Below are 17,025 nucleotides of genomic sequence, written 5' to 3'. Positions count from 1 at the left end.
CCCTTGAAATACGCTGCCTCTCTCATGCTGAGTTCTGGTAAGAATGCTTAGATACAGCATAGGAGAGTCTATATCCTACTACCAAGGACCCTGGAGGGTTAATGAGCCTGAGCCTCAAGTGAAAGAAATAAGAGTTTTAAATCAGATTCCTGAACTTTAAAAGATTCAGTCCCGATCACAAGTCGAGTGTTACGGAAAGGAAGCACAGTCTGAAAAACCAAAAAGAAAATATTAAGCATTTCAGGAAATGAATTCTCTTAAGTCTGACAGAAAGATAATGCTTCAGTGGTTTATAATATCATTAATGTGGACACCACTCATTAAAATCTGACAATAACTTCATGGTTGGTTTTCCAGGATCACTATAGGCAAAGAAATTGATCTCACTGTCAAGCAATGGACATACATCTTCAAATTCAGCTAGATTGGTGCTAGGTCAGCAACCATGCAATGAACCAACATGCCAGTGCTTGAAGACTTTGTAACTTGCAAGTGTCAAGTTGTACTTTTCTGGCCTGGCCTTCAAGAATTAAGGGTCATAACTGTTCCATAAAAAGGGCTCAGAGTGGGAACTTTGTGGGAAAATGAAAAATGTTGTGAATTTGGACCAAGAGCACACATGGACAATTTCAATACGAGGCTCAGGCTCTTTGACCCTCCAGAGTCTTTGGTGGAAGTGCCTTGGGTACAATTCCAACTCTGCCACTTAGCTGAAGCCACAGTGTGCCTAATCATTCAGATCTTCATTTGTCTATCCTGCAAGTAGGGATATCAATGTGCTAAGTTCTTAGCTAATTTCTGTGTTCTCAAATGTCTTCTCAGCATTAGTGGTTTCCATCCTTTTTCCAGCACACAGTACATTTCCACTTTCTTCTTCCTTGGGTTCCTGCTATACATCATATGTTAATTTGCAATATAGTATTGAATATGTGTTTTATCCCACATATGTGGTTGTAAAACATTTGAGAATTGGGACTGTGTCTATTTTCTCTTTGTACTCCCACAAACACAGATCACTAAGTCTGGCACATATTAAATAGTAGTAGCATACAGCTAGAGCTGGAAATGAGCTTAGAGGCCATGAAGAGCTACTTGTTCAGGTTACAGTAAGTCCTCAAAAAAATCTGACAAGTGGAATTGAATAAAAATATAGTGAACAAAGATGAACATCAAGGAAAATGGAACACAAGTTATGTTTGCTATACTCTGAGAAAGAATACAACAATTTATAAAGCACATATAATTTTATTCTAAATATTGGAGAGACCTTCTGTGAAGTATTCTTTTATTCTTCCTTTTTTTTTTTTTTTACTGATTTTGCTAAGAAATCTATTGCTCCTTTTGGACATAGAGCTACAATTTTTTCAACAAAAGAACAAGGAACAGAAAGTGCTGAGGAAAAGAAAAAAAAGAAAGATATCCTTATGAAACTGTAGAATTTTATGAGAGATGTCATCACCATTATTTGGAGTAGATGGGGAGATGATACCAGATTTACAAATTATAATATGGCTTACTCATTTTCTTTTGGATATCACCAATTATCTCTGAATTGGTGGGGGTCAATGAAAAGTTCAACAGGGGAAGGGAATCTCTCTCCAAAATCAGGTGTCCTGTGCCCATCCCTGATTTTCTAGATTAATTGCAAAGGTACCTATGACTGCCTAATCAGCAAATAATTTCCTTGAGGGTTTAAGTCAGTTGCTCTCTAAAAGCCCTCCCTCCCTAACATATAACAATTACATAATTGAGTCTCCAGAATTCCTGAGATTGTGTTATAATCTCTATATGCATTAGTTTAATCCTCTGTTAAATTAAGGGATTAGACTTCATGACTTCTAAGTTTATGTCCATCTCTAAATCTATGATCCAATTTATTGAGTTATCTTTAGGAATATCAAGACCACTGAATTTTTAATTTATTCCTTTCTGCAAAGAAAAAAAAAACTTATTGTAAGCCTGAGTGGGTCCAGAAAACTAGATCAAATTAATTTTTTTATTTCTCTGATAAAATGATCATTCTTGTTATTCAAGGAGTCAACATTGACACCAGATGAAGTGCTGGTGATCACATCCATGCTGTAGGCCCCAAAAATGCTGAGTAGAGAAAGTGAAAAATGACTTAAAACAGGTACCACATCTTTCATCACCAAATAAAGAAATGAAGTGGACCTCTGAACTGGTAGTCTGATACTCAGTAGAAACTGGGGTCACTAAACCATTCCAAAGGATACCTGTGGGCCATATATTGAACTTAGAAAGTCATATATTAATATTAATATTACCTATGTTGTTTTGTTATTTTTATTTAATTACCTATTTCGCAATTACATTTGAATATGGTCTGGCCAGGTTTGCCAACTGGGCTTAATGTTCAGCAGGGCATATAGGCCAAAGGTGAAAATGGTCAGTAGCATCTACTAAGTGAGAGTTTTCAGAAAAAAATGTTGATTCTTTTGATCAATTGCCTAGAAGTTCAAAAAGCGTTTTATAAATGAATGAGTGGATGAATGAAGGAATGAATGAATGGATGGATGAATGATAGCTTGGATATTCATGGGACAAAATGCAAACTACTGCTGATTGGGATTATCACTTCCTTTTCCTAAGCTGTTAGAGAAGGTTTCCCTCATTTAACCAAGGGTGCATTTTTCCTTCCCATAGTGTGAATACTCTCTACTTTCAATTAATAAGATATCATTTACCAAGTGCTTACCATGTGCCAGGCACTATTCTAGGAACTGGAGATATGAGAAAAATGCAAAAATGTACTCTGGCCTCAAGAAACTTATATTTAAATAGGTATTGTATACATACCTAAATACATACATATATAAATCAATGCCTAGAAGATAAATACAGAAGAAGTGGGAAGTGGCCACATAGGAGAAGGTACTAACAGCCATACCTTTGACCTCATATTCTTCTGTCTTTTTCACATTAGCTACACTATTATTCCCACCTTTATTGACATGTTTTTTTCTTTTTTCTTTTTATTTATTTTCTTTTTAATTTATGAAATAAAACAAGCATTTCCATGACATGCTATAAGAAAAAAATGCTTGCACATGAAAGTGCAAATCTGTTATGTACAACTTGCTATACCTTTTAAATATATAATAAAGTTATCATGTAAATTTATTTTTCCTTTGTTTTTCTTCCCCTCCCTCAAGCTAGAGCTGGCTACCATTAGACACATGTTTGTGTGTGTGTGTGTGTGTGTGTGTGTGTGTGTGTGTGTGTGTGTAAAATCATTCTATACATACTTCTATTTATCAGTTTTTTCTCTGGATGCTGACAGTGCCTTCCTTCATATGTCCTTTGTTTGTTTAATGACTCTTTGGGCAAAATTCCAAAATGGTTGGATCAGTTCACAATTCTACTAACAATGAATTAGTGTCCCAATTTTTATATATATCCTCCAACATCTGTCACTTTACACTTTAATAATTTTTGCCCATCTGATAGGTATGAAATGATATCTCAAAGTTGTTTAAATTTGCATTTTTCTAATAAATAATAATTTAGAAACTTAATGGACCCTTAGAATGCAAGAATAAAGGCATATTATTCAGAATGAAAGCAGTGGTGGTCTTGATGTACCCTCCCCTGATAAGATCATATTTATAGTATTGCATCCAAAGTTCTTGGCATCATATTTGGAGAAGCACATTGATAAGCTGGAGGCAAATGGTGTACAATAACTAGTGTGGTGAGGTAATTCAAAACAAAATGTCTGTTGAAGAAACTGAGAATATTGATAGCTTAAATAAAAGACAATTTAAGAAAGATACTAAAAATAATGTTTTGAGCATTTTTATATGACTACAAATTATTTTGATTTCTTCATCAGAAAATTGCCTGTTCATATCCTTTGACCAGTTGTTAATTGGAGAATGACTCATATTCTTCTAGACTTGACAAAGTTCTTTATATACTTGAGGTCCAAGACCTTCATCTGAGAAACTGTTTATAAAAATGTTTTCCCAATTTTCTGCTTTTCTTCTGATCTTGGCTATATTTGCTTTATCTGTACAAACCCTTTTTAATTTAATGTAATTAAAATTATCCTTTTACACCTCATTTTGCTCTCTATCTCTTGTTTATTCATAAATTGTTTACCTATCCATAAATCTGATAAGAGATATGTTCCAAGTTTTTGAAATGTTCTTGTGATATATCTCTTTATATTTAAGTTGTGTATTCATTCTGACCTTATCTTGATAAACAGTTTAAAATATTGATCTGAGCCCAGTTTCTGTCATACCACTTTCCAGTTTTCCCTACAAGTTTTACCAAATAATGAATTCTTATCCCAAAACCTTGAATTTTTACATTTGTCAAATACAAGGTTATTCAATTTATTTGTAGCTGTAAAATTTAGGTCTACTCTGTTCCATCGATCTACTTTCTATTTAAGAATGAGTGAGAGATAGTTTTGGCAAGTACTACCTTCTAATATAGTTTAAGATCTGCTAAACTTGTTTCCTTTACATTTTTTCATTAGTTCCTTTGATATTCTTCAGTTTATGTTCTTCCAAATGAATTTTGTTATTTTTTTCTAATTCAGTAAAATATTTTTAGTAATTTAATTGGGATGGCAATGAATATATAAATTAATTTAGGTAAAATTGTCACTTTTGTTGCATTGGCTCTGTTACCCATGAACAATGAATATTTTTCCAATTACTTAAATCTGATCTTATTTGTATATTTTTTTTGTAATTTTGTTTATATAGTTCCTGGGTTTATTTTCGCAGGTGTACTCCCAAGTATTTTATACTGTCTAGAGTTATTTTGAAGGCAGTATCTTTTTCATTTTTTTTCTAATAAATTAAATAACAATAAATTATTCTTGACAGACCAAGCCACAATTAGTAGGTGTTCCATAAATGGCCATTCAACAAAAGCAGTTAAGAAAGCATGGTCAGACAGAGAGGAGGAGGACCAAAACAGAGCAGAATCAGAAAACACAGAGAATAGAGAGTATCCAGAAAGAGAAAGTGGTCAACAGTGTCAGATGATGCAATGGGGTCAACAAGGATTAAAATCCACAAGAAGTCATTGATTTGAAAATTAAGAGAGCAGGAATAGAGATGGAGTTCATATGGAAAAGAAACAAGAAGCACAGAGAGTTCCTCCCCATCTCAAAACTAGTCTAGAAAATGGACCACACTGGTTAATTATTAGGGAATCCAAGAAGGAAAAAAAAAAAAAAACAACCTGACAAGGCTGGCATAGGAGACGTGTAAAAGTCTTTAGATACTAGCCAGAAATTAGCCCTATGCAGCATTTCAGCAGCAAAAGACTTTGTGCAAGGAAAATAAAAGGTTCTAAACAAATACTGGGAATACATATAGGGTATAGGAACAAGTGCCAACTGGCAGTTTATCACTTTCTATGCCTTCCTTGGTCACAGATGCAGTGGCAACTATGGAAAGGACCAGGACTCAGATGTCAGTATGAATCACAGACCCTATCAAGCAAGGGAGAAGTTCAGAAGTAAGCACAACAATGTGCTTCAGATCCAGGAAAAGAGTTTGTCTTCAGCTCTAGCTTTTGGATCAAACCAGAGGCAACTGAGGAATAATAGTGAAAGGAATCTCCGACCAGGAAGGAAGACTACAGTTCCATCGCTCTGAACCAGGAGAGTTTTCCCACTGAATGATAGTGTCTCAGTGCAATAGCAGTCTATTGATACTTAGACCCAAATATAGGTCAGGAACTTGCAAAGCTCAGACCTCACTTGGTCAATGTAGAAGGGGAAAGAACTGATCAAACCTTGCTCTGGATAAGACTAATAAGAGCATCAAAAGCTTAAAAGTCCAGCATGAGATCATCTTTAGAGCCTGCAATAACAAAACAACCAAAAACCCAAAGAAGCTGCAATAGAACCAACCCAGGTATTTCCTCCAGAAGTGTGTAGAAACTAGACCTAACATAAAGTCCGAAGTCAGGAAGTTGAAAAAATGAACAAACAAATGTAAAGAATCCCATAATAAAAAGCTATTATGAGGACAGAGACACTCAAAAGACAAATACAGAAGAAAGTAGCTAGGAAAAAAATGTACAAGCAAAGCCTCAAAGAAAAATACAACTTGGGCACAAATTCAAATACAATTTTGAGAAGTGATAAAACAAGAGGTTAAGAGTTTTAGTTGTTTTCATAAATGTAAAAAGATAATTAGCAATTTGGGGGATTATTTTTTAAAAGAGGCTTACATGAATGATAAATTTGGAAGTTAGACTATAGAGAGTTCAGACTATGAAAAGACAAAGTAAAAAGGAGCAAAAGTTGAGTCATCAGTTGTCAATAGCTTAATCAACGTGTTCAGTCTCAGAGGGCAAGATCTCACCATGTTGTCCTTTACACTTACATTGTTAATTAAAAAGTCAAGAGAACAACTCTAAAAGTGGGTGCTTCAGTTTCCGAGGAAAGATGGCAGAAATGAAGCTTAAGCAAACAGGGTCTCCTGCAGCTTCTCAGATTCCTAGAGCTGTTACCTCATACTTACTCTTTCAGGGTTACAGGCTTGCTTTTCTCTGCTTCCTTCTGCATGTTCTTCACTAACACGTCTCCATATTGGTTAATGATGGGAAACATCTAAATACCCAGTGACAATAGTTACATGTGGAAAACTCAGTTCCAGAAGAAACCAGGTTTCCCAAGTCAGAAGCACAAAGATATTTCATAAATTCATTTCTCTCTTTCAGAATGTAAAGAATCATACATCTATAAAAGGTCATGTAGTCAAACTACTTCATTTTAAAGATGAGGAAACTGCAGCCAGAATGGTTAAGTGACTTGCCAATGGTCACTCAGGCAATAGGCATTAGAAGTGAGATTGGATATCAGGTTCTCTAATTTCAGAGACAGTGCTCTCTCCATTGTATCACAAAAATTAGGAAACAAAATATTCCCTTATAGGAAGCTCAAACTTGTGGGACTGTTAAATAAGCTTTATTTGGAGAAAATCATTGGAACTTATTTTTTTTTACTCTCCCCTAGATTGTTTTCTAGAATCTTACCGATGTTCATTGCTTTACCTCCCTGAGTTTTTCACTTGTAAATGTTGGAGGCAACACTGCTTGATCTTCTTGCAATGGTCATCTTCAGCCATTGAAATAGCATTCTCCATAATCCCTGCTGGATCAATATTCTAGGAGAAAATGGTAAAAGACACACCATTCAGATGTTAATTGGTAGAACCAGAACTAGAGGTCTATTACATTTTCCAGTATAAAAATGAATTCTTTCTAACTATCTACAGTTTGTTATCTGACCCTTTATAGCCCATGGACTTTGGTGGAAAGAATTTTCTTTTCTGAGTCCTTGAAAGCTGTGACAGTTACACCTTCAGGAGCAGTTTCCAGGCTGCATCACTACAGAGATTGCTTCTCAGAATGATGGTGGGGTTAAATGCAATGCTATTCCCAGGTGTCTGGGTGCCATGTCCTAGACTGTCCCTCACAGTCTCTCACGTGAAATGGTGGTGGTGGTGGTGGTAGTAGTGGTGGCAATTTGACCTGCCTGGCACATATCACCTCCAATCTCCTCCTCATGGCATCACTTGGTTCAATTATTCTGGCTGGCCTGTCACGTGAGATAATTCTTTGACAATAGGTGGATATGGCCAGTACCTCATCCATAGAATTTTCACCCCGTTATCATGACTGTGAATGCCAGGTAAAAGTAGAAAAGGAGGCAGAAGGATACTTCCCAGACTATGTCTCCGGTACCCATCTGTCTGCTGGAGGCAGCTGGTCAAAACTTATTGCCTGTGATAGTGAGGAAAGTATGCCCATTTTCCACACTGACCTTTACCTTTAATAATGGCCATAGGGGCTGCATTATAAGCAAGTCTATTTGTTGGGGAGACATCACCACTTCCAAGTTTTGGGAGCTTAAGAGATGTTGATGGGGGTTCAAATCACTCAGCAAAAGCTGCCTTCTGTCTCTACCTCAAGCTGTATTGCCCTCAGCTAGACTACGTTCCCAGCCCCATCTTCTGCAAGAATGCCAATAGTGAAGTTAATGTTTATAGATAGTCTAAAGGCTGTGTGATCGTTAACATGGTTAGCATGCTTTCCCCATTGCTGCCAGCATTACTCTTCCACTGTTACTTACCTGATGATTGGTGAAGACAGAATAGTACTCTTTAACCAACACTGATTTGATAGTCTCTGGGTCTGTAATGGCCAGTACCAGTTGTCTGCCATCAAAAAACCTATACCACCAAATGGAACAAATTGCATCTCTCACCAAGTTACACTGTTGTTAACAGAGGTTGCAAGTGGAAACTACAAATTGATGACCATTAGGTCACTGCTGCCTTGTGTTTGCTCTCATTTGAGATGTTCAAGTGAACTGAGAATCTAAAATACAATAAAACTATCAGAGAATATTTGTGAAATACTTGGTGTATGCTTAATTTAGAATCCTACCTCAGACACTTCCTATTCTGTGATACCATGGAAGTCAATACTCTCTTTTAGACTTAGTTTCCTCACTGGCAAAATGAGGAAAAGAATACCATCAATCTTAGAGGGTTGTTATGAGGATTAGTAAGATAAGATGTATAAAGTACTTTGAAATCCTTAAAGAGTAGATTTTATCATTATAGTTGTGGTAATTGTTGTGAGATATGATGGGAAAAGGGAATAGTTTTATTGAGGAGGTGACATTTGAATTGAACTTTAAAGAATGGTCAGGCACTCAGTAGGAAAAGGAAGGCAGGAGGGGATTTCAATGACAGCACATACCCTGAGCAGTCACAGTAACGTGAAAGTAGTAAGTGTCTTTGGGAGCTAAAGTCATTCAGTTTGGCTTGCTGTTTCCTTCTCCAGCTCATTTTACAAAAGATTTAACTGAGGCAAACAAGGGTAAGTGATTTGCTCAGGGTCACACAGCTAGTAAATATCTGAGGCAGAATTTGAACTCAGTTCTTAATGATTCCAAGTCTGACACTATTCTCTGTGCCACCTAGCTTCCCAGCTAAAGTTATATACGTGGATTTGAATTGGGTGAAACTGACCCAGTTTTTCTATGAATGGTCTTTTGTCCTAAAATAGATGCAGAGAAATCTGTTATTGGGATTCAGCCTAGAATGAGGATTTGGAAGTTGGAGATTAGTGGAAGAAAAGAGTTTGAGGAACACTAGAAGAGGAGGTAGGAGAACATTAAAGTAGCAAACAATGGGATCAAAGTCAAGCATTGAGGCAAGTAAAACCCAAGGGAGCAAGCAGAACAGAAAAATGGTCAAGGATCCCCATGTACAATAAGAGTGAGGACTCAAAGGTTTAGTGGGAGTGAGTGAGACAGGTAAAAGGAAATAAGTTGATGCTTGAATTGTGGAATTTCAATTCTAGATTTTGGTATTGATGAGATTATTAGTTCAAAGGTGTGAACATATTGACTGGAGGTGGGAAAAGGAACTCCTTGGAACTGTAGAAGTTGAGGAGTTTGATGGTCAGGCTAGCAACTGAAATAACCTTTAGTAGCCAAGAGCAGAGGGAGTGTGAAGCAGAAGATGGTGAAATTGGCACCAAGGTTGTTAAAAAAGTTGGGAAAGTTACTTGGAGGTGAGCAGATAAAGGGGAAAGTATTTAGGGGATGGTGAAAGAAGAATGATTTGGAAACAAGAGTGATGATTAAGGAATACGCCTTCTCCATCTTCTAACCCTGTGAGTATGGAGTGGAGGGAGTAGGAAACAAGAGAAAACACTTTAATGGATATGCTATTTTCAGGAGAGTGTCAGGTTTCTGTTAAAGCAAAGAATTAGAAATCAACCTGGTTTGAAAGTTTAGAGATATGTTGGTAGATGATAGGATGAGGGTTCTTTGAAGGATAGAAGCAATAGGTGACGAAAATTGTGGTGGAGTGGGCTTGGGAAATAATTGGAATGATTAGAATTAAGGAAAAGTATTCAGCATGAAGCATTGTGGGTACTTGTATCTAAAGTGATGAGAATGGATGACCATGAGTGTGAAGACAATATAAGAAGTATGCTAGCATGGAATGCTTACCCAGAACCAATCAATAAATTACCCTCCTGAGAGTTTAAGGTAGAATTTAGAATCTTGATTTTTCAAAGCAACTAAGATGTAACATAATAAGGAAACACCTGATTGAAAACGATTGGCAGAGAATAAGTCTAATAGATTAGCACAATCACATCAGCAAAGGACATTGGCAGCTATGCAGCTTTGCTTACATGAGGAGTCCCTATACGTATATGTCTTACTCACATGTGCTCCCTACGTACTTATCCCTTCACACATGTGCTCTACCTAGATGTGTACCAATGTGTAGTTGTCCAGGCATAATTCCAATGAAGATCTCTTCTCATTGCTGAATTTTAGTGTGTTTGTGGGAGAATGAACTCAAAGTTTAAAAAGGCATGTTCTATTGCTGATTAATTTTCATTGCTGTTTAGTTATATTCCTTCTTATGGACCATGTGTTCTGTGACTGACTAGTAAAAGTAACCATTTGTGTTGATGCTCAAGAGCTAAGATTTGGAGAGGATTCTCGCCATCTTCCCAAATCTCTAGAATCTGGGGTAGCTAATAAGAGGATCCAAATTGACAGGGTATCAGGTGCTACACTAATGTTAACCAGTATGTCATTGCTTACTCATGGAAATTAAAAGGAGATTAATTAGTTCATGTGATATCATGTAACTTGCAGTTTTATATATAATCATGTATCATGCAAGATTACTAACATATTAAAAAATTTTACTATTGTTTAACTCCTCAACTCCTACAAGAATGATACTAAGTATGAATTATCACAAATTCATTGGATCCAAATTCGTGGGTCAGAATTAGTAAGATTTTAGACAGAAAATTAAAGAAAGTGAAAGAATAATCTTTTGAAGAATAATTAATTCTCAAAGTAGTATCATTTACCTTCATCTCCTTAGGTGTTATTACTTCTCTGATCATCTTTTATTCATTACTATTCTTTTTACATATTGAATTATACAATAGAAGGGAAGCTCCTTTAGGGCAGGAACTCTTTTTCAGTTCTGTCTTTGTATCTGCAGGCCTTTACAGGCACTTTATGTAATTTTTATATACGTATATAATGTTTCTTTATTTCTTCAATATTCACCTTATCATAGCACTGAACTAAAACAAGAGGACATTTACAGAATCCATGACCAAGGGGAATATCATACAAGGTCCATCTGTTTTGATGCTATGGGCCTGAATGAAAATTATGTGGCATTAAACAGTACTTCAATACCTCTGTCTGCACAAATGTAATTGTTCAAGTAGGGAGCTTTGGATGACTGACCATTAAGATACATAAGTATAATGGAAAGATTACTTAGACTACTCGTCCCCAGGTTTTTCCATGTTTTTTAGAACAAGTCATGCCAAAATCTGAAAACCCTGCAATAAGAATTTTAAAATCAGATAGTTGCATGAGTTCTTAATAATGAATAATGTAAAAAATGCCTTATGTTAGGAAGTTAAATATAACAAAATCATATTTTTTGCTATTATTGTTATGCTCTTCACATTGCCTGGAGGTATTTGCCCACCCCTATCTGTACTTGTTGACATCTGACTCAGCTCAAATGTCCATGTCAATGTCCAAACTTCCATGAAGTCTTTCCTGATCTCTCCAGCAGAAAGATTTCACCAGGATCCTTGGTCTCTTGATTTAAAGTCTAATGCCTTTTTCCTACTCTAAAAAGCTTGTTTAAAGTAGGCTTTATTCTTTTTTACTGTATTTGTCACCCAGTGCCTAGAACATTGTAAGCACTTAATAAAAACTTTATGATCGATTGATTGATTATAGATTGATACAATCTATAACCTTATGCTCTTACTATATTCTTATTTAAATTACAATTATCTCAATATCTATCATTCTCTGTACTGGATAATAGACTCCTTGAGGTCACCTGCCATGAACCGTTTTATCTTTGTATTTTCTCTAGTGCAGGAGTTCTTAACCAGTTAAGTGTCATAGACTATTTTAGTGGCCTTTTTGAAAAGTCTATGGATCATTTCTTAAAATGATGTTAAGAATTCATGATTTAATGCCTATCACTCAAAATACATGATTAATAAATGTTCATTTAAAAGATTATTGTTTTTTCCACCTTAATATTTTATTTCCAATTGCATGTAAAGGTAGTTTTCAACATTCCTTTTATGAGATTTTGATTTCCAAATTTTTCCTCACTTTCTCTGCACCCCCCTTCCAAAGACAGAAGACAATCTGATTTAGGTTGTCACAAGAACAATCATATTAAATATATTTCCACTTTAGTCATGTTATGAAAGAAGAATCAGAACAAAAGAGAAAAACTACAAGAAAGAAAAAAAAAACACAAAAAACAAGTGAAAATAGTATGCTTCGATCTGCATTCAGACTCCATACGTTTTTCTCTGGAAGTGAATAGCATTTCCCATCATAAGTCTTTTGGAATTGTCTTGGGTCTTTGTATTGCTGAGAAGATCTAATCTACCATAGTTGATCATCACACAGTGTTGCTGCTAATGTGTCCAGTGTTCACCTGGTTCTACTCATTTCACTCAGCATCAATTCATGTAAGTATTTCCAGATTTTTCTGAAATCTACCTGATTTTATTCATGTGAAAAGTATTTTATAATTGTGTTCATATAGTTCCTGGGTTTGTTTTAGCAGGTAGCATCTCAAATATTTTATAATGTCTACAGTAACTTGAAATGGAATTTCTCTTTCTATCTCTTACTGCTGGGATTTGTTGGTAATATATAGAAATGCTGATGATTTGTGTGGGTTTATTTTATGTCCTGCAACTTTGCTAAATTTGTTTATTCTTTAAAGTAGTTTTTTACTTGATTCTTGAGGATTCTCTAAGTATACCATCATATCATCTGCAAATAATGATAGTTTTGTTTCCTCATTGCTATTCTAATTCCTTTAATTTCCTTTTCTTCTCTTATTGCTAAGGCTAACATTTCTAGTAATATATTGAATAATAGTGGTGATAAAGGGCATCCTTGTTTCATCCCTGATCTTCTTGGGAAAGCTTCTAACTTATTTCTATTACTTATACTTGCTGATGGTTTTAGATACAAACCACTTATCATTTTAAGGAACACTCCATTTCTTCCTAGGCTCTCTGGTTTTGTTCTTTTTTTTTTTTTTAATAGAAATGGGGTTGTGTTTTGTCAAAAGCTTTTTATGCATCTATTGAGGTGATCATATGATTTTTATTAGTTTGTTATTGATACGGTCAATTATGCTGATAGTTTTCCTAATATTGAACCAGTCCTGCATTCCTGGTATAAATTCCATCTAGTCATATCATATTATCCTGATGTTAAATTACTATAATATCTTTGCTAATATTTTATTTTACATTCTTTTTTTGTTTTGTTTTGTTGTTTTTATGGCAATTGGGCTTAAATGACTTACCAGGGTCACACAGCTAGTAAGTGTCAAGTGTTTGGTCTGAGGCCAGATTTGAACTCAGGTCCTCCTGACTTCAGGGCTGGTGCTCTATCCACTGCACCAGGTAGCTGCTCCAATATTTTATTTTACATTCTTGCATCAATATTCCTTAGGAAAATTGGTCTATAATTTTCTTTCTCTGTTTTGGCTCTTCCTAGTTTAGGTATCAGCAACAAAATTGTGTCATAAAAAGAATTTGGTAGAACTCCTTTTCCTATTTTTCCAAATGGTTTATATAATATTGGAATGAATTGTTCTTTTGGTTTTATTTTTGAAGTTTAATAGTATGTTATTGTTTTCCCTTGTTACATGTCAAGAAAAATTTTGACATTCATTTTTACAAAATTTTGAGTTCCGAAATTTTCACCCTTCCTTCCTCTCTTCTGAAAATGGTAAGCAGTTTGATATACTTTATACATGAGTTATCATGTAAAATATTCCCATATTAGTCACAGTTGTGAAAGAAGAAACAGATAAAAAGGAGAAAAAAATCAATAAGAAACAATAAAGTAAGTGAAAAAATATGCTTCAATCTGCATTCGGAGGACATCAGTTCTTTATCTGTATATGGATAGCATTTTCCTTAGTGAGACTTTTGTTTTTGTCTTGGAACATTGCATTGCTGAGAAAAGCTGAGTCATTCATAGTTGATCATCACACAATGTTGCTGACACTGTATACAATGTTTTCCTGGTTCTGCTCATTTCACTATGCATTAGTTCATACAACTCTTTCCAGGTTTTTTTGAAATCTGCTTGTTCATCATTTCTTAATGCACAATAGTATTCCATTACCTTTATATACCACTCTTTGTTCAGATATTTCCCAATTAATTGGCATCTCTTCAATTTACAAAAAAAAATTACCACTATGAAAAGAGTTGCTATAAATACATTTTTGTACACGTAGGTCTTTTGGGATACAGATGTATTAGTGGTATTGCTGGATCAAATGGCATGTACAATTTAGTTGCCTTTTGAGCATAGTTGCAAATTGATCTCCAGAATGGTTAGATCAGCTTCTAACTCCACCAACAATGCATTAGTGTCCCATTTTTCCTACAACTCCAACATTTATCATTTTCCCATTTTCTCAAATTAGTCAATCTGATAGTTGTGAGGTTAATTGTTCTTTAAGTGTTCGGTAGAATTCATCTGTAAGTCCATCTAGGGAGTTTTTGGATGGCTTGTTCAATTTTTTTTCTAAAATGGTGTTATATGAATATTTTATTTCACTTTCTGTTAACCTGGACAATTTATATTTTTCTAAATATTCATCCATTTTACTTAGTTTGTCAGACTTATTGCCATACATGTGGTAGGGGCTGGGTACTCTGCTGGATGTTTGTTTATGTATCTGTAAGATTGGCATCTGCCTATTTGCCCAGAGCTATGCTGAAGTAAATGGAGTCTTACTCCTGGAAGATGCCTGTTTTCCCAGGGCCACACTGAAGTACATGGTGGTTCCCACAGCTGGAGTCTGCTGCTTTCAGTGGCTATGCTGAGGCATGGGAGGGCAGGCGGAGGGAGTGGTCCTGGTGTTGGCTTTTGTGAAAATTATGGAAAAATTCAAGTGGAAAAAGTCAGGTGATAATAGTCATTACCTCACCTGGGAATTCTCGTGCCAGTTAAATCACAGGTCTACTTGTTATCCTGGAGATCATTGAGGGCATACAGCTCAAAAGGAAATGCCCTTTGATCAATGGTTAAATCTGCCAGAGAGTATTGATAACACTGAAAACCACTCAGGCAGAATTTAGTGTAAAACATTCAATCCCTAAGACTTGTTAATGAAGCCCGTTGTCCAAAGAAAAGAGGGCCTGAATACTACTACCCACTCCATCCTATAACACTAAAGGACAAGTGCACTATAACTTCTCTTTGGGAAATCTGAGGTCTTACAAAGAATCACAAGATCCTACACCTTGAGCTGAAAGTCCAAACCTCTCATTTTACAGATGAGGAAACTGAGGCCTAAAAAGAATAATTGATGTTTTTACATGCAACTGGGAAATAAGATATACAGGCAATGGGGTATAGAAACCTATACTGCCCTACAGGAAAATAGAAGAGGAAAGGGATAAAAGAAGGATGGGGGTGATAGAAGGGGAGGCAGATTGGGGGAATGGGTATTCAGAATGCATACAGTCTTGGGGTGGGGGAGAGGAGAGATGTGGAGAAAATTTGTAACTCAAAATCTTGTGGAAATGAATGTTGAAAATTAAAAACAAATAATTAATTGAAAGAAAAAAGAAAAACATAATTGATTTGCCCAAAGTCACAAAGGTAAAAAGCATCAGAGCTGGCATTTCTACCAAAGTCTCCTGAGCCAAGCACAAATGCTCTTTCCACAGTGCTAAGAAACTAAAGGAAAATTTACAGAAACTCACTGTGTTAAGAAAGAATAGTTCCAAAGAAAAGAAGAGGTACTGGTCCTGGAATTCCCAAGTCCTTTAAGAACTTGTGTGTCCAGGTCCCATATCTAAAAAAGTGAAGGAAAAAATACAAAGACATTAGAGTCAAGGCAGAGACAAAAGACATAAATGATGTAGTCCACTTGTCAGTAATCAGAAGGGGAGGAGCTATAAAGGTAACTCTGAGGTAAAGCTTGGTTCACTCAGATCCAGATGCCATGGGGACACTTCCAGAAATATTTCATGGCTCTCACAAATATCCTTAGACATTACACAACACAACTGAGATTCCTTGAAGTCCCACCCAAAAGTTAGTAAGGCTGGAGAAAACACATTAGGTGTAGTTAGGCAAGCCTTGAGTAAACCATCATTCAAGATTGCTGCTGGAATAGAATACTCCTCTGTTTGGACTTATTCCATCATTACTACAGCTTAACTCTATTATGTAATGAGTAAGACCAAGTCTCTGTTGCTAGACTGGACCCAGTTCACAGTCAATGCACCATACATACAACCAAGATAGCTCAGGACATGAGCCTCAGACATGAAGCCCTCCTCTCCAGAACCTAACCCAGCTGTGGTGCCTCAGACACCAGACCACTTATCTTTAGAACCAGAAAACTATGCACTACAACCGCAGTTTCCACTATCTTTAACTCAACTTAATGACCCACTCTGACACCAAAGACTTAGATGCCACACACACTTCTTACAGTTAGAACCTTATATGCAGGAAGAGCTGTTTACATCATTCCTAATATCCCTCCCTCCTTGAGACTAGAAAGATAAATGACTGTTTGCTATGACTATGACTTTGCTATGATTCCTATTACTTACTCTTCCATTTGATCGAGTTCCCATATGACCAAGGAAAAATCACCCACTTCCCCTACCTCTATTCCATACTGTCTTATCTCTACACATCACAGTCCTACCCTTCTCAGGTAGTAATCTAACTCTGCCTACCTCTTCCATTGTGTCCTCTGGATCTGCTTTCTATTATCAACACATTTCCCTTCATGTCCTAGGTTCTAATGTCCTCAGATATACTAGTCCTGGTGGAGGACTCAGGACACTGCTTCCTTGCTCTTTTTTTTTTTTTTTAACACTCCCAGACCCTTTCTCTGGCATCACTTAGCAATCCTTTCT

General features: G+C 36.0%; 1 pseudogene; it reads right to left on the bottom strand.

Annotated features, from left to right (window-relative positions):
• LOC114052176 overlaps positions 1-17,025 on the bottom strand; it is an 83,514-nt pseudogene that overhangs the window by 19,267 nt on the left and 47,222 nt on the right.

This window comes from Vombatus ursinus, unplaced genomic scaffold (assembly GCF_900497805.2).
Source record: "Vombatus ursinus unplaced genomic scaffold, bare-nosed wombat genome assembly UNPS02014807.1, whole genome shotgun sequence".
NCBI lineage: Eukaryota > Metazoa > Chordata > Mammalia > Diprotodontia > Vombatidae > Vombatus > Vombatus ursinus.
Note: the sequence above shows the minus strand (reverse complement) of the source record. Positions and strands in the feature narration are given on the sequence as shown.